Source organism: Schistosoma haematobium, chromosome ZW (assembly GCF_000699445.3).
Source record: "Schistosoma haematobium chromosome ZW, whole genome shotgun sequence".
In the NCBI taxonomy this organism is placed as follows: domain Eukaryota; kingdom Metazoa; phylum Platyhelminthes; class Trematoda; order Strigeidida; family Schistosomatidae; genus Schistosoma; species Schistosoma haematobium.
In genome coordinates, this window is record NC_067195.1 from 62,429,515 (window position 1) to 62,444,808 (window position 15,294).

Sequence of the window (15,294 nt, forward strand, 5' to 3'; positions counted from 1 at the left end):
GAATTTAAAGAATTCCTGTGAACTTTTGTGAATCTTATTATGCTACTCATTAGTAGCATAAACAGAAAGAAGGAATTAATTGCGGGAAATGACATTTTAAAATTAACCCAAGTTGCGTATATTCAGTGGATTCAGATGATAAGGTATTTTATCCTTCCTCTCAGTTTTAGGATGAAAAACAACTTGGAAGTGACATTTTGCATGATTTATATTTTATTTTCCTGATAACCGAAAATGAATTAAAACATATTAGTGAGTTTATGAACCGATCTAAGTTAGACAAACATTGAAAACAAGGAATCACTTTATAGATATTTCCTCATAGTGTGGCTGTCCTCATTTATGTTCATTCACGACCCCAACATGAATTGAAACCACGGCCCTCAGGTCTCACGATGAGAGCTTGGCTTATAAATTAGTAAATCGAAATTTAATGGTTTCTTGTTTAACAAAGTAAGTAATTAGGATGTAGAAGAATGTATGACCTTAATGTGTATTAAAAAGATGCAATCGATTAAATAGATAGTACTTGAGTAGAACAGATAGTTATTTGAGTATTGCATAAAATCTTTGTTCATGACTTATGTAGACCACTGGATACAAAATAATTTTATTCTAATATAACCAATCCTAATATCATCGAGTAGGAAATACAAAATACATTATCAGTTTAGGGTTGTGGAGATTGTTAAGTTTTTGATTGCGATCACGAACCCTTCGAGCGGGGTCGTGGATGCGCACTGCTGAGGAGTTCAACAATAGGACGAAACGGCCGTCCAGTGCTTCCAGGTTTTCAGTGGTGCTCTAACATCAATCGGTTCATGATCTCAATCAAAAACAAAATAAATTGTCATATTATAAAGTCATATAAAAATTCAAATTTTTCCTATACTGTTTTCTGATTGATAAAACTATTTGTATTATCCATAATGTACTATGAAAATAGACTGTCATTGACCCCAACATACTCAATATAACTCTTATTATGCTGTCGATTATTAGTTTGTGTTTAGTATCTCATTAAAATATAAACATTATACATTGTTGCTAGTTAACCATGTAAATTTTCTCTGGGTAAGAAAAACGTTTATAAATATTCTAACCTATAAAATTCATTGATTCAAAATAACGATTTACTATGACTCTTTTTTTGCATTTTTGTCGACACAATTTATTCTTCCGTTTTTACTTTATGCTATGATTTGTAAAATTAAAATAATTCACACTTATAATGCTGCTTACACAATGAATGGACGGAAGTATTTTAATGTTTCACAATTCCATGTACATTCAATAACAATATCGATCAATATTGTTTCCTTTTTAGAGCGGTTAAGTTTCATTATAGTTTAGATTACTTATAAGTAGATTCATTAAGAAACATCCATTCCAGAACGAAAATAATTTACTAAATGTACCAGCAAAGTAAATAAGAATTCAAACATGAAATGACAAATAAGTACCGTGTTTGATAATATAATGATCTAACATATAACTTTAAGTACATTACTACTTAAAAAAATTGAATAAGTCAATACGACACGATTACAATTTGAATGTAAATGACTTGAAAATATGAGCTTAAAACTGTTTTCTGTAATTTTACGTTTATTGAAGAAAAATTAGTGTGTAAGTTTCATCAATGAAACTCCAGCAAAAGGTTTAGCAAAATTCGTTTACTAGATCATTAACAAAGACATAAATAAACTATATATAATTTCACCTAGCATATAATCTGTTATTTTGTTAGAGACAATTATATACAATCAGCTATTTGGGTACGCTTATATGCTTTCCTTTGTCCTGATTAGGTCACTTATAAAAGTTCCTAAACTTATATTTCATCCTGATACATTTGTAAAGGATATGGGTCTGTGTATAGATATTGTAATCAAATTGATAGTTCTGCACTTTTATATCTAGTTAGTGTTAAAACTCTCTGTAAATTCCTGTTTGAAAATTACTTACCGAGTCAGGCCATATGTTTCTAAAAGAAAGGAAACTTATTTTTGCGAAGACATACAAATTTTCTAAAGAAAATACAAATAACATCATTAATACATGGCCTCGTGACATAACTAGTTTCACTAAGGTGCAATGAGGTTACTTGTTTAATAACCATTAAAAACACAGTGACGTTATATAATACTAAGGACCATCGTTTAAATATTTTTGCACGAACCTGTTATGATACGTTTGCGATTAGAATACTGAACAATATCTCTCGACCACATCTATTATGATAATGGAAATCATAGTCCTAATCTTGTGAAAACCGCACGCTAAATACTTCATTTCCACATCTTCCGTCAGTTGTCCTTTATATCCTTCATTATTATTCCGAGCCTCGATTCCTTTGTGTTTCCCTTTCGGTTTTCTTCACTTCAATCTTCTCAACCTTCCACTTCCGATAGGCTTTACATATTACTTATATCTGTTAATATATGTAGTATACACCTCACTAATACTCCATGTAATGACTTTAAGCATTCTAGCTGAAAATTGTGTGATTATTCTTGATTTACCTCTGAGTTTAAACATCCTTTTATTTTCTGATGGCTTTTGCTTACTGAATTCTGTACCTTCATTTATCTTTCTGGTATATGCCCTGGCTCTACAGAAATACATATGATCTAGATAAGATTCTGTAAAGTAGTACATTGCCAATTATATGTCTTTGGTTAGTGAGTAGAACTTCAATGGCACCAAGTCTATGAGAAATTCAAATGATTTTATAAACTTCATTTTGGCTAATTCTCAATCTAATATTAGAGTAATATGGTATAAACATTGAACGACATGAAAAAATATACACTGCTCACTCAGTAAAAGCAGTGCTTAATCGTTTATGACTGAATATTATCAAGATGGAGCCTAGATGAAGTTTGATAATTAACAATAAGTTGAAGTTCGTTACTTTGAATCAGGTTTTGTTAGCCATTCAGATTTCGTTGTAAAATGATCAGAGACAAGCAAATTTATATAATTTTGACTGAAATAAAAAGAGAACTTCATTTAATCTTGAAAGATGTAAGCGCTGAAGAAATCGATGACAGTCGCACGGTAAACTGATGTGTAATTGAACAAACTACAGAAGATTCAGTCAGACAAACAACTCTGGTTATTCAACAAAACGACTCCGTTTCCATATAACAAACATGCGGTTATATTGAATCAGTGTAAAAATTCACAATCAACCACGGTCAAGGCATTTCAGTAGAATAATTCAAATTAGTCTTGATGAAATGAAACGAGTAATTAGTATAATGTTAGAAGCAATGTAACTAATAAGTACTACACATCATCATCATATAATTTGATGCATTGTGAATCAGATGGTAGTCGTAAAGTAATCAGTGTAATTTAGAAGGGATTTAATTTTTATTCCGTTGACTAAATCTTTCACTTGATTCATTACCAAAGTCGTATTATAATGCCATTAAATTTGGTAGTTCAATAACCGACACTTGATGATCTAAAAATGTACCTTGATACTATTTCTCCATCCTTAATGTTGAAATATTCTACAATATAGTTAGGGACTAGTAAATTAATATCTGATAGAGAAGGTTATTCAAAGTCGCTTCTGCATATCTCTCCCTGGTAGCTGTTTAGTAATACTAATAATTATTTAATTAAATTGTCGTATATCGATTATACCTTAATTTAGGTATTATCTATGAAACATTACAATCGTAAAAAAATTGAAACACAAAATGTCAAATTTCCTCAAAAATTTACTTTCTTCATAAGTTATGTTCTATTAAATAAACATCTAAGGGCAAACTTCCGATGGATACTCTGTAATATGTTCAAAGATGATGTTCTAAGTAGATTACCTTTCTTTACTTGTTCATTCATACACCTCTAGTTACACTAATGTGTTCATAAATTTTGACGCTTATTTAATGATGACATTAATAAATGAAGATGAATTTTCTTTGATACTATATCTCATTCTTTCCCTCTCTTTTTTGTATTGTATTACTTTCAACTACTTTTCTTTAGATTCTTATTTTCTTTTAAAGGTGCAAACACAATATTGATTGACATTTATTTATCATTGGTTGAACTTGTAGACGCCAATTGATATATGTGTATCACTAAAAAGATTTTAGTAACGATTAAATATATTTATATTTAATAAAGAAATATTTCACACATCTATATACGAGAAGAAATAACGAAATATTGTCATATTTAGTTTCTATAATAACCATTTGTCATTCATTGTAAACCGCTGATTATTTACTTGCTATAATGGCATAAATTGGATTGATTTAAAGTAAATATGACATGAAGAACCAAATGTAAAAAAAACGATGAACTAAGATAAAGTGTTTAAGCGAAAACATGCTCTATTTTCTTGTTGATAGATGGGTATAGTTTATGTTAGATGTGAAACATAAATTTTGTGTACTTAGAGATATTTATATCTAAAGTATAATGTGTGTAAAAGAAAAAGAATTGGAAGAAAAGAAAGATATTTTTCCTTTAGTTTCTAAATAGTGGTGTTTTAATGAAAATAATCTCTTTTTAACAGAAAAAAACCGTTATTATACTGCATTAGGTTTTCTTTGGTAGAACATATAAATTCTGTCAGAGAATTGAAACTCAGTAGCTAAATGGAAAACGCGACGGCGTTTGGAGTGAACGAGAGTGAGTTTGAGTCCCAGAGTGAACATCAACTCAGATGCAGGTATATTCAGCTGACGAATCCCATATAGGACGAAACGCGCGTCCTGGATTCCACTGCTAGCCACTATCCATCTTTACTTATAATGCTTGTAAATTAAGGCAATATCGAGGCAATACGCACAGTATACACATATGCCAATAAGAAACTGATCAATTGCAGTCCTAAACATCAATGAGAAGTTTCAAGTAAAACAATGCCAAATGAATTATAAAGATGAATGTTTCATAAGGAATGATAAAATCTGATTTAATTATGAAGAGTACATGATTCAAGACTGAATCCTTTCATTTCATGATTTGTACATTTATATGTGTTGTGAAAAAAGTATTGTGTATAATATAAGATTCAATGTTGTCAACTGTTTTGGTATAACATTCAATTTGTAATATACTTTATAAGTTCTTCAAAACTGTAATAATTATGCAAATGGATATTTTAGATATTATCAAATCGTGCTTAATTCTTGTGTTTTAAAAGTTAAGGCTGAATTTACAAACAAATTAGAGATAGTTTATTATAGCAAATCATATAAACATCTCTCAATTGAATTATCCCTTTAATATCTAAGTAAATGTTTAAAATGTATCAAACTCAATGAATGGACTGAATAAAATGTTTGCTTTTTAAATAAATAAATAAACATTTCCGTCATAGTATCATTCAAATTTAGGTAGTTTTGTGTGTGAAGTTGTTGTTATTAAGACAACTAATACCTGGAACAGAAATAATCTAAATTTGCATAATTCACAGAAGCAAAGATGATATGATGATAGGTTAAGATTTTATTCGTCTTCCAAAATCATACTATTGAAAAGGTGGAAGTATAAAATAGAGTTTATATTGAATTAATACGAAATGGATGCTACTTGTTACATCGAACGAATATCTGTTGTTATATTAAACAAATGTTATATTAAATTATTACGTGATATAGCGTCTTATCCATTGGGAATATTAAGTGATATTTGGTGCTGATGAATTTAGTGTGTCTAATAATATTGTTATTCATATACTGTAGTTTTATAAGGATGATCGATGCTTTTAAATGAAAATGACCGGCTTCACTTGACATAATTTATTCAAAGTTTTGCGGATGAAATAATTAAAATTTTTGAACACTAAGTTAAGTAGACTATTTGTCAGCTTAAATGTTTAGTGTTTTGGTACATTTTTCTAGTTTTAACTGATTTGATCTTTTACAAACAGTTGATGAGAGCGATAAGTTAGCATTTATTTATCCCTTGTGGTTGGTGAGGGTTGCCCCTAAAATTGGGTCACTTTAAATCAAGAGCAGGCAACATGCCGAACCGGAAATATATAAAAGCTTACGTTAAATAGGTTTTAAACGACTGTATCTCCCTTAAAAATTTTCGGATAATATCAAGTAGAAACCATGAAAAATAATGAAACAAAAGTAATTGAAAAGAGAAATGAGGAAAATTGTGGTGCATGCTGCTCATGTCGACAGACATAAGGAAGATGTGCAAATGAAGTATTTAATTTATGGTTTTCATATTTAACGAAGACATTCTGTAAACTCGTATTAAGCAATATAATTGGTCTTTCCCACTTGAGTTTTCATTCACTACAGATATACTAAACTATAAATGAAAAAATGCAAGAGATATCCAAAAATTTTGAAAATATTCAGTAGTTTGAACAGATATATGCAAAAAAAGTTCATTAAATGACACTTTACGTTATTATGTGTGCAAATATATAATGATATAATCATTTTAACCTCAATAATATTTCTTAACTAGCTATCATCTACAACTAAGATACCAATTGCTTGAACATATTGTGTTTTTAATATTCCCTGTAGGATGCATTAGGCTTTTTCTCATGAGAGAATTTGTAAAAAGACAGTTTACTTACTTAATTCACTTACGCCTGTTACTTTATATGGAGCATAGGCCGCCGACCAGCATTCTCTAACCCATTCTGTCCTGAGTATTCTTTTCTAATTCCATCGAATTCTTGTTCATCCTTCTCATGTCTGTCTCCATTTCTCGGTGTAATGTGTTCTTTGGTCTTCCTCTCCTCCTCTGGCCTTCAGGATTCCATGCGAGGGCTTGCCTCGTTAATCAGTTGGGTGCTTAACTCAATGTGTGTCCTATCCACTTCCAACGCCTCTCCGTGATTTCTTCCTCTGCTGAGATCTAATTTGTTCTCTCCCACAGTACAATGTTACTAATAGTGTCCGGCCAACGGATCCAAAGTATGTTGCGTAGACAACTGTTAATAAACACTTGTATTTTCTGGATGATGGCTTTCGTAGTTCTCCAGGTTTCTGCCCCTAGTAGACAGTAGAACTGTTTTGACATTTGTATTGAAAATCCTGACCTTTGTGTTAGTTGACAGTTGTTTTGAGTTCCAGATGTTCTTCAGTTGTGAATATATTGCTCCTGCTTCACTGATTCGCGCTTATTCAATAAAAATACAGTGGTATCAGTTATATATTTTTACTTTCATTGAATATGTAACTATCTCAAACATAGTTGTTTCTTAGTACTTAAGGTATCACCTTTATATCAAAGGCCGAATGTGTTACACTTAAAGTTAAAACTCATGATTCAATTTTATTTTATTTTAATACCAAGGTTACTGCACTGAACACACATTTAATTCGTTGGCTTGCGGGGGAATATTATTCCAAATCACATCTTACTGAACATTTTCTAACTAGAGTTCATCTACACTTGACAAGCTATTGAATTTAATTCATATTTATGTTTCGTTTTAATTTTGATAGCTGTTAAGAATCCATATTCACGATTCGACACAAAACAGAACTCATAAAATTTATGTCTCAAAAAAGGCTTTACCAAATCCACTTATTATAGATTATACTAAATCAAATGTGAAATATTTAGCCAGCATTGATCTTCGAAGATGATTACATCAAGTTGTAAAATAGATCTAATTAATTATTGAGGACAACTGAATTTCAATTCGATGGTTTAACGGAGTTCGTTCCTCATGTTTAAAAACATTGTTCACAATGAATCCATTTCTTTGAAAATATCAGATTCCCGATAGAAAAAAAATACTTGTTTAAAACTGTAAGTTATTACTATAAAGAAGTTATTTGTATACCAGACAGTTAAAATCTCTATTTAACTAATTAATTTTCGAGTACGAGTTTCCAGTCACTACAAACATTTATAAAACAAACTAACAATGGAATAAGTGTACTTATACAGAGATTATGTAACAGTGAGATCATTTAAAAGCTAGAAATCATTTGACTGAGAAATAAGCTTGTGTTGAATGCTATATTGATTTTTAAAAAAGTGATATGTCTTGATTAAAAGTTTAAGACTATCCATTGATATAAATGTTTTAAACTATTGTTCATAACTTCTAAAATCATTCCCTTTATTCAACCGATTTTATTAAATAAAAAAGCTTGTAACGCAAGGCAATATCAAGGTAATGCGCACAGGATGCACGTATGCCAACAAGAGACTGGTCAATTGTAGTTCTAGACAAAAATGGGAAGATATAAGCAAACAATACCAAGTGAATTAAACTTTACCCCATTGCACAAGCAGGCAACTTTTAGAACTGAGTAGCTGAGTGGATAACGCGATAACATTTGAGGCAGAATAGTACTTGGTTCAAGTCTCGGAGTGAACACAAACTCTGGGATGCAGATATATCTAGCTGACGAGTCCCAAATTAGACGAAACGCACGTCCTGTAATCCACTGCTAGCCACCATCCATCTTCGCTTATAAAAAATAATATGACATTATACATATAATTCAATAACATAATAAAAATTAAAATTATTATTTACAGTTATGAAGTTAACAGTAGTCGTTAAAAAAGTAAAAGAAATCATAAGCGAAATATCAACTGATCATAAATCTACGTGAACTTTTACATCATTTAATATCATCAATGATATCCTCTCTATAATGTTTAATTGTATCAAAGACACCAATATATATATCATCTGTTATTAACATTAGATATAGAGATAGATAGAGATACATATTAAACATTGATATTTTCAAATAAAGAATACTTCAAGCAGAAGTGATAATAAATTGTTATAACTTCATTCCTTCATTTGCATTTATAAATCAAATTCTTTAGCGGACAATATTGTCTAGCCTTTTATTAGAATCCGACGTATACACATGTGTACTTATATATATATATATATATATATATATATATATATATATATATATATATATATATATATATATATATATATATATATATATATATATATATATATATATATATATACCTTTATTTATACTACATAGAACTAACTAATTCACACCTTTTCTCAGCCTACTCCATAAATGTGTACATTTAAATGACTACTGTACTGTATTCGTTACATTGATTGTGTGTAGATTTATTCACTGGTTGTTTGTTATGCTTTTCACTTCCAATTTACTTACCATTCGAAACTCCCTCTCACAATTTTAATAACAATAAACATAAAGTATAAAAATTAATTTCTCTAAAAAATAAAATAAAAAAGAGACACAACAAAATGAACAGTCTATCAAATGTCTTTTTGGTAAAAGTTTAAAAATTAAAGTGTATAGATAGAAATTAAGTATGATTTGTATTATTCATATAAAACAGTTGAAGAGATATTTGTTGATGACATTAAAATTCTTTTACAAAATTTATCTATTCATATAAATGATATACATATCTATATATGCACACACACACACTCACTCACACACTTAATCCTGTCTTTGAATGCAGAATATATTCCACATGTAGACGTAACTTCTTTTCTTCTAATAAATAAATATGAAAATCAACAAATTATTCACCTTTTCATTTCTACCTGTAAACTATGTATATACTATTAAATGTAAATGTATACAGGTTAGAATTATTGAAAACTGTCAATTTCAAGTAAGCATTTTTTAAAAATATTTTGTTTACTGTATACGTCAAGCCAAATAGGAAGACAATGACGGCGACAAGAACAGTAACAATAATAACCAATCGTAGTAGTTACTGACTTGTAACAGTTCACAGTTATATAAATTATGTTACCAAGTGTATGAATAATGGTTATCTGTCAGTATCTATTTAAATGTATATTAGTATGTGTAATTTATGTTGTGTATACTTGTTACCGATTTTATTAAATAAGATGATCTAAACAACTTAAAGAAAAGATTAAATAAGGAACAAAATTAAATACAATTCTAATACACAATAAGTAAACATATATAAGAATGTGTAGAAATTCGTGCACATGAAATATACTTTCTAATAAACACATACATACATACATAGAAAAATGCACAAATGCATGGAGAAATAAACATTAATTTGTGTGTCTGAGTGTGTGAGCAAGAGAGCGAGAGAGAGAGGGGGGTTAGGAATGATAAAATTGAAATGAAATTTGATATTTATTCATTTGTATTATTTATATTAATTGATAAATTATAACGGTAAAGATTTATATTAAAAAAGGGGGAATAATTAATTACTGATTTTTTCTTCATTTTTCTTTGTCAGAAGGTAAAATAATGAAAATAATTCAGTAAAAATTATTTCTTATTTTTATGTGTATGCAAATGCTTAGATATCGCACAATTTGAAGTAGTTTTTAACAATAAATAATGGTTGTTGAGTACATCTGAAGCATGGGACAAGGGTCAGCGGGTTCACGCATGGAACCAGACAACATATTTAGGAAATAGTTAACAATCGCGCAGAATTGTTGGTAATTTAATCAGCACGTTACTGAGGATCGTCATCAGAAATGATTTATAAGTGATCCGCGGGTATTTCTGTGGACTTTGTGCGTTATTGTGTTATTCCTTGGAATCATTACAATTAAGCAGTGGAGTAAGTGTACATATCAAGGCTAGTTTTCGCAAATAATGTGCTGATTTAAATCTTTTCTACAACAAGTTACTTCACCCAATGGTAAAATCACGGTACTGTTAGAGATATGATTTCTTGATGAATAAAAACTAGAATCAAGTGTTTTGTAAGAGTTTCTGAGAGTTTGCTAATAGGTTAAGGTTCGATTGTGTTACTTTCAGTGGCGAAACTTTTCATAAATGCAGTGACCAAAACAACATTGTTTCTTGGCTTAATTTCCGGAATACGGCGAAATTAAGTGTTGAAATGGAGCCTTAGATAAACACAATTGTGTTTTGTTGTTTGTAGCATTGATAACTGTGTTAGAAACTGATACTACACTTAGTAATTCATCTTTCATTGCTTCAACAAACAGTCTTAAGAAAAGGGTTAGTAGGTTTGTTAACCTATAGGGATGCTTTTAATGTCTCAAAGATTTAGTGTAACATTTGTTTGGAAAGACTATAAAATCTAATTTTTATATACTTGAATAGTGTTAGCTTGAAAAGACTGTCGCTTCAATAAATTAGTGTCTCTGGACAAAGTTGCATGATAATACGATAAGTAAAGTATCTCTTTTCTGCTTTTCATTTAGAAAAAGATGATAAGAAATTATTAACCTACTTACAAATTTTTCTTGACTTCCAGAGAAGTGAGCTTAAAATAACACAATTGTTCCCATATTGTGGGGTTTATTTATTGTGATGGAGTCGTATATTAATTAACTGCCTCAGACAGTGATCACAAAACTCTACCATATGAACTTAATATTTACTGATACTCGAATTCGCATAAGTTAGACAGATTTTCTGTTCTTACGGGCTCAAAATGGTCATGAGAACAAGCTGAAGAATATCGAGTCCCGAATTGAAGACATGTAACGACTATAACTGTCAATACATGTAAACATTCTAGTGAATGTTTGAATGTGTGAATATGCGATTTAATATAAAATTTTCCGGAGCTTGAGTCTTGTTCTTCCTTTCTAGAACAGCAATGTTAACAATCATTTGAAAGAAGAGCAAACTATTTTTGAAATAAAGTTCACTAGTATTAGCTTTTTAACTATAATGTCAAAATTTCTAATTGAACCAGTTATAGTATAGTTCCTAACTATCTTTTGAGGAATCTTGTCATATAGTTATTCACTCTCTCCAGTGTTCCAGTGTCGAAGTGATCTTCAAGTGCTTAGAACATTCTTCTGGTGTTCAATCGAACGCATTGCATTTTGTGCAGAAATTCATGTGACGGCGTAGGAAAATGAAAACTACTGTGGGCAGGGACATTTTCATGTGACTTCCACCACCATCTTCTGCAATTTCGAAGCACATGACTGACCAGTATTTTGAAATATCTCAATAATTGTAGCAATCTCATGTAAAACTTATTCTCCTCAAATATTCAGCCATCATGGCTTACAATATTTCCAAGTACGTTTACTTTATAGACATCAAAAGAGCACAGCATGATATTGTAATTTATATGTATAACACTAACAACCCTAATTTCAGCCTCCACGCAGTTCACCACAAAGCTTGTGTGTGGTTAATATACCCCATAAATTTATTATGCATATCCAGTATCTATTTCACACCGTCTGTTAACTCCTTCCTCGTCTACGCAAAGAGAATGACAACCATAACCCCAATTATCGGTAATAACTAGTAAGAGTAAAGACTACGTACAAAAATACTTATGAAGTAACTTTTTTTACCATTCCTTTTTTATTGTATGTCGAATTGATACATGCAGCTTCAGCATACTTCCTGACGTTACATTTCAAAATGTCGGGTCAGAATATCGTTCTAAGAATAAACCTCTCCCATAACTACATTCTGACGTAACACAATGACTGTGTCATTTCGAGAGTAGCCAGCTTAAACTATTTAATTATACACGAACTTTTATCCAGCTTAAACTTCAGATTGCTTAAATCAGTGATGGTGATCTCTTTGTGAAATGTTTCCTTCACATATTCTGCTTCTTCTCAGAAGACAGTCTTCTGATAATCGAATCGCAAACCATAGAGCTTGTGCAATGCGACAAGTTCTTAAGTAGGTATGTTCACATAATGTTATGACCTTGCTCTCCTTAACGTGTTGTGCATTATTTGAAGCCTGCACAAAATACAAACCAGAATTTCTGCAGAAAATGCATAGTTTTTTGACAGAGCTATCATCACTTAAAACATCCGGCTGGTGTCCTGGAGAAAACACTAACGTGGAAAATGATAATCCTCCTCTCAATCAAGTCAGCCTTTTCCACGGCTGTATATCAAATGACCACTTATGTGGTTGTTATAGACGCTACGGACCGGTAGAACGCCATTTTTCCTCGTTACATTTATGAGTACCATCACGATCGACAGTGTCTATAAAGTGGTATGCTGCTTTCTTCTGGTCTCGTGTGCTGAAGAAACAAAACTATAGTTGACCGCCTAAGTCATCCTGCATCTGTAGTTTGCCTCCAAAATGGACGATATACGCTTTGAAGTTTTGGAAACTAACTAATAGGTCAAAATCATGAGAACAGTTAGGTAAACCTGGAGGTTTAAACAAAACACACACTGCAAAGATCCTGTTCAATCATCGGCCCTCCGTACGTTTCGTAAACAACGTCTGATACAACGAAGGCTTTAGCTCCAGACAGCAGTAGAGGACGAGTGATCTTCATTTGATCTCCCGTCAAACGACAGAGCAATGGCCCTATCTCATTGGGACTACACTGCAAATCATGTCCATGAGTCATTGACCATCTGGTTGCTGTGAAGAATCTATCCAACAGACAAACGACCAAAATACAAAACAAATAGCTCGCCTAATTTATTACATACAGGATATTTAGAGAAAACATCTTCGTGTAGATTATTTCGTCTGCTGCCACCAAGGTCCTTTCAATTTATACACATATTTAATGCAAAAGTAATTCTCTTTGCAACGGCTATCCTAAATAACAGAATAGCAAAAGTTTATTTCCTATAAAATTTTGGCTGTCTGACAAACTCTTATTCAATTGAAAATCCAACACCAACAAATATCTGACGAAAAATGGCTACTGGTTCAAACTTGTAGAATATTATGGCTGTTAAACTACGGTTTCCAATAGAAAATCTAAAAATTCTTCAACGGATTATTCACTCATAAAAACCAAATAAGAATATTTAGGGCACATCAATTGTCTTCTATCTATGTTACATTAACCGTAAATAGATGAATCTATTTCACTGAAATGCTCAATAGGTGGTTTGAATAAAGTTTTTAACAGGATAAGGAGTTGTAGAGATTGTAGTAATATTAACAGTTGAATTCATGAATCAATTAAGGCTAAACAACTATGGAGAACCTGATAGCACTGGACGGCCGTTTCGTCCCAGTACGGGACTCCTCAGCAGTGTTCATCCAAGATGCAGCACGCCGGACTCGAACCCGAAACCTTAGGTCTCATGCGTGGACGCTTGATCTCTAGACCACTGAGAGGGCACCCAACACTGTTAATGTCTAACTCTGAATGATCTCTGATCTTGCTCAACCCTTCATCGATTATCTGAAGTGGATAATTGCTTCTACCTGACACGGATTAAACCACACTGGTCACTGGTTCTCACTAGAACACCAGGAAACCCAACTTGAAGTTGGTCATGGATAGATTGAAGTTAGTTATTAATACCGCCGGATGCCAGCTCAGCGACCCAGAGGTTAAGTGTTCACTTGAGACCGAAGGTCCTGATCTCGAGTTCCACGTGAGGGGTCGTGGATGCACAACTCTGAAGTGTCCCATACTAGAAAGAACGGCCATCCTGTGATTCCAGGTTTTCAATGGTGGTCTAGCTTAGATCGACTCATAAATTCCACTATTCAATTTTCTTTATCTAAAAAGCCACAATTTAGGGAAATAATGAATTATTGGTCTCAATAGTTATTCAATTTCCTCTTGTTTGTACATATAAACATATTTTTTTAAAAATAAAGTTAAGAGATTGAATTTGAGACTATTATATTATTTGTTTACAATGTGAATGACCGAAATATAAAAAAAAAATTCGAAGAAACCAACAGATTTTGATCACCCAACTTATTCATTTATTCATTGCATCAGTAATTTTTTTAATGGAGTTTCGTTTTCTGAGCTGGATGGTTTAGTCATGAAGCTTTCATCGTTCTTCTAAACGACATCATCAGCACAAACTTCAGGTAGAAGTTTACCTGAATTACCTGAGCTATAAATCTTCACTAACATCTCAATTGCATCAGTAAATTTTTATAGTTAGCTTCTCAACATCTACTTGACAATATTAATTTGTGTCATGAAACTTTGATTAATCTTAATGTTTTTCAAAGTCAACAAATCTGAAATCTGATGTTTCTATTTAAAGTAAAAAAAAAGATTGTTAATTTATTGTTTTACTAATAGTTCTTCGGTTTATTGAATTTTTTTGAACAATATGAACCATTTGAATTAGGCAAACATTAGCGATTAAATTTGAGTTACAAAACCTTCTGTGAATTAGATTTCTGATTTCAGTGAATCAGTCAGCTACAATGTAAGACCAGGCACATATATGCATCGGTCCAAGTTGCCATACCGCATTAGCATAGCAAGATGAACACCGGATTCATAGAAGTAGTTAATTCAGTGGTGGTAATATATCAAAGAAAGATTGCATATAAGGACATGGTACAGAGAGAAATAATTAGTTAGTAGAAAGATATGAAGCGATTTAAATCTCAT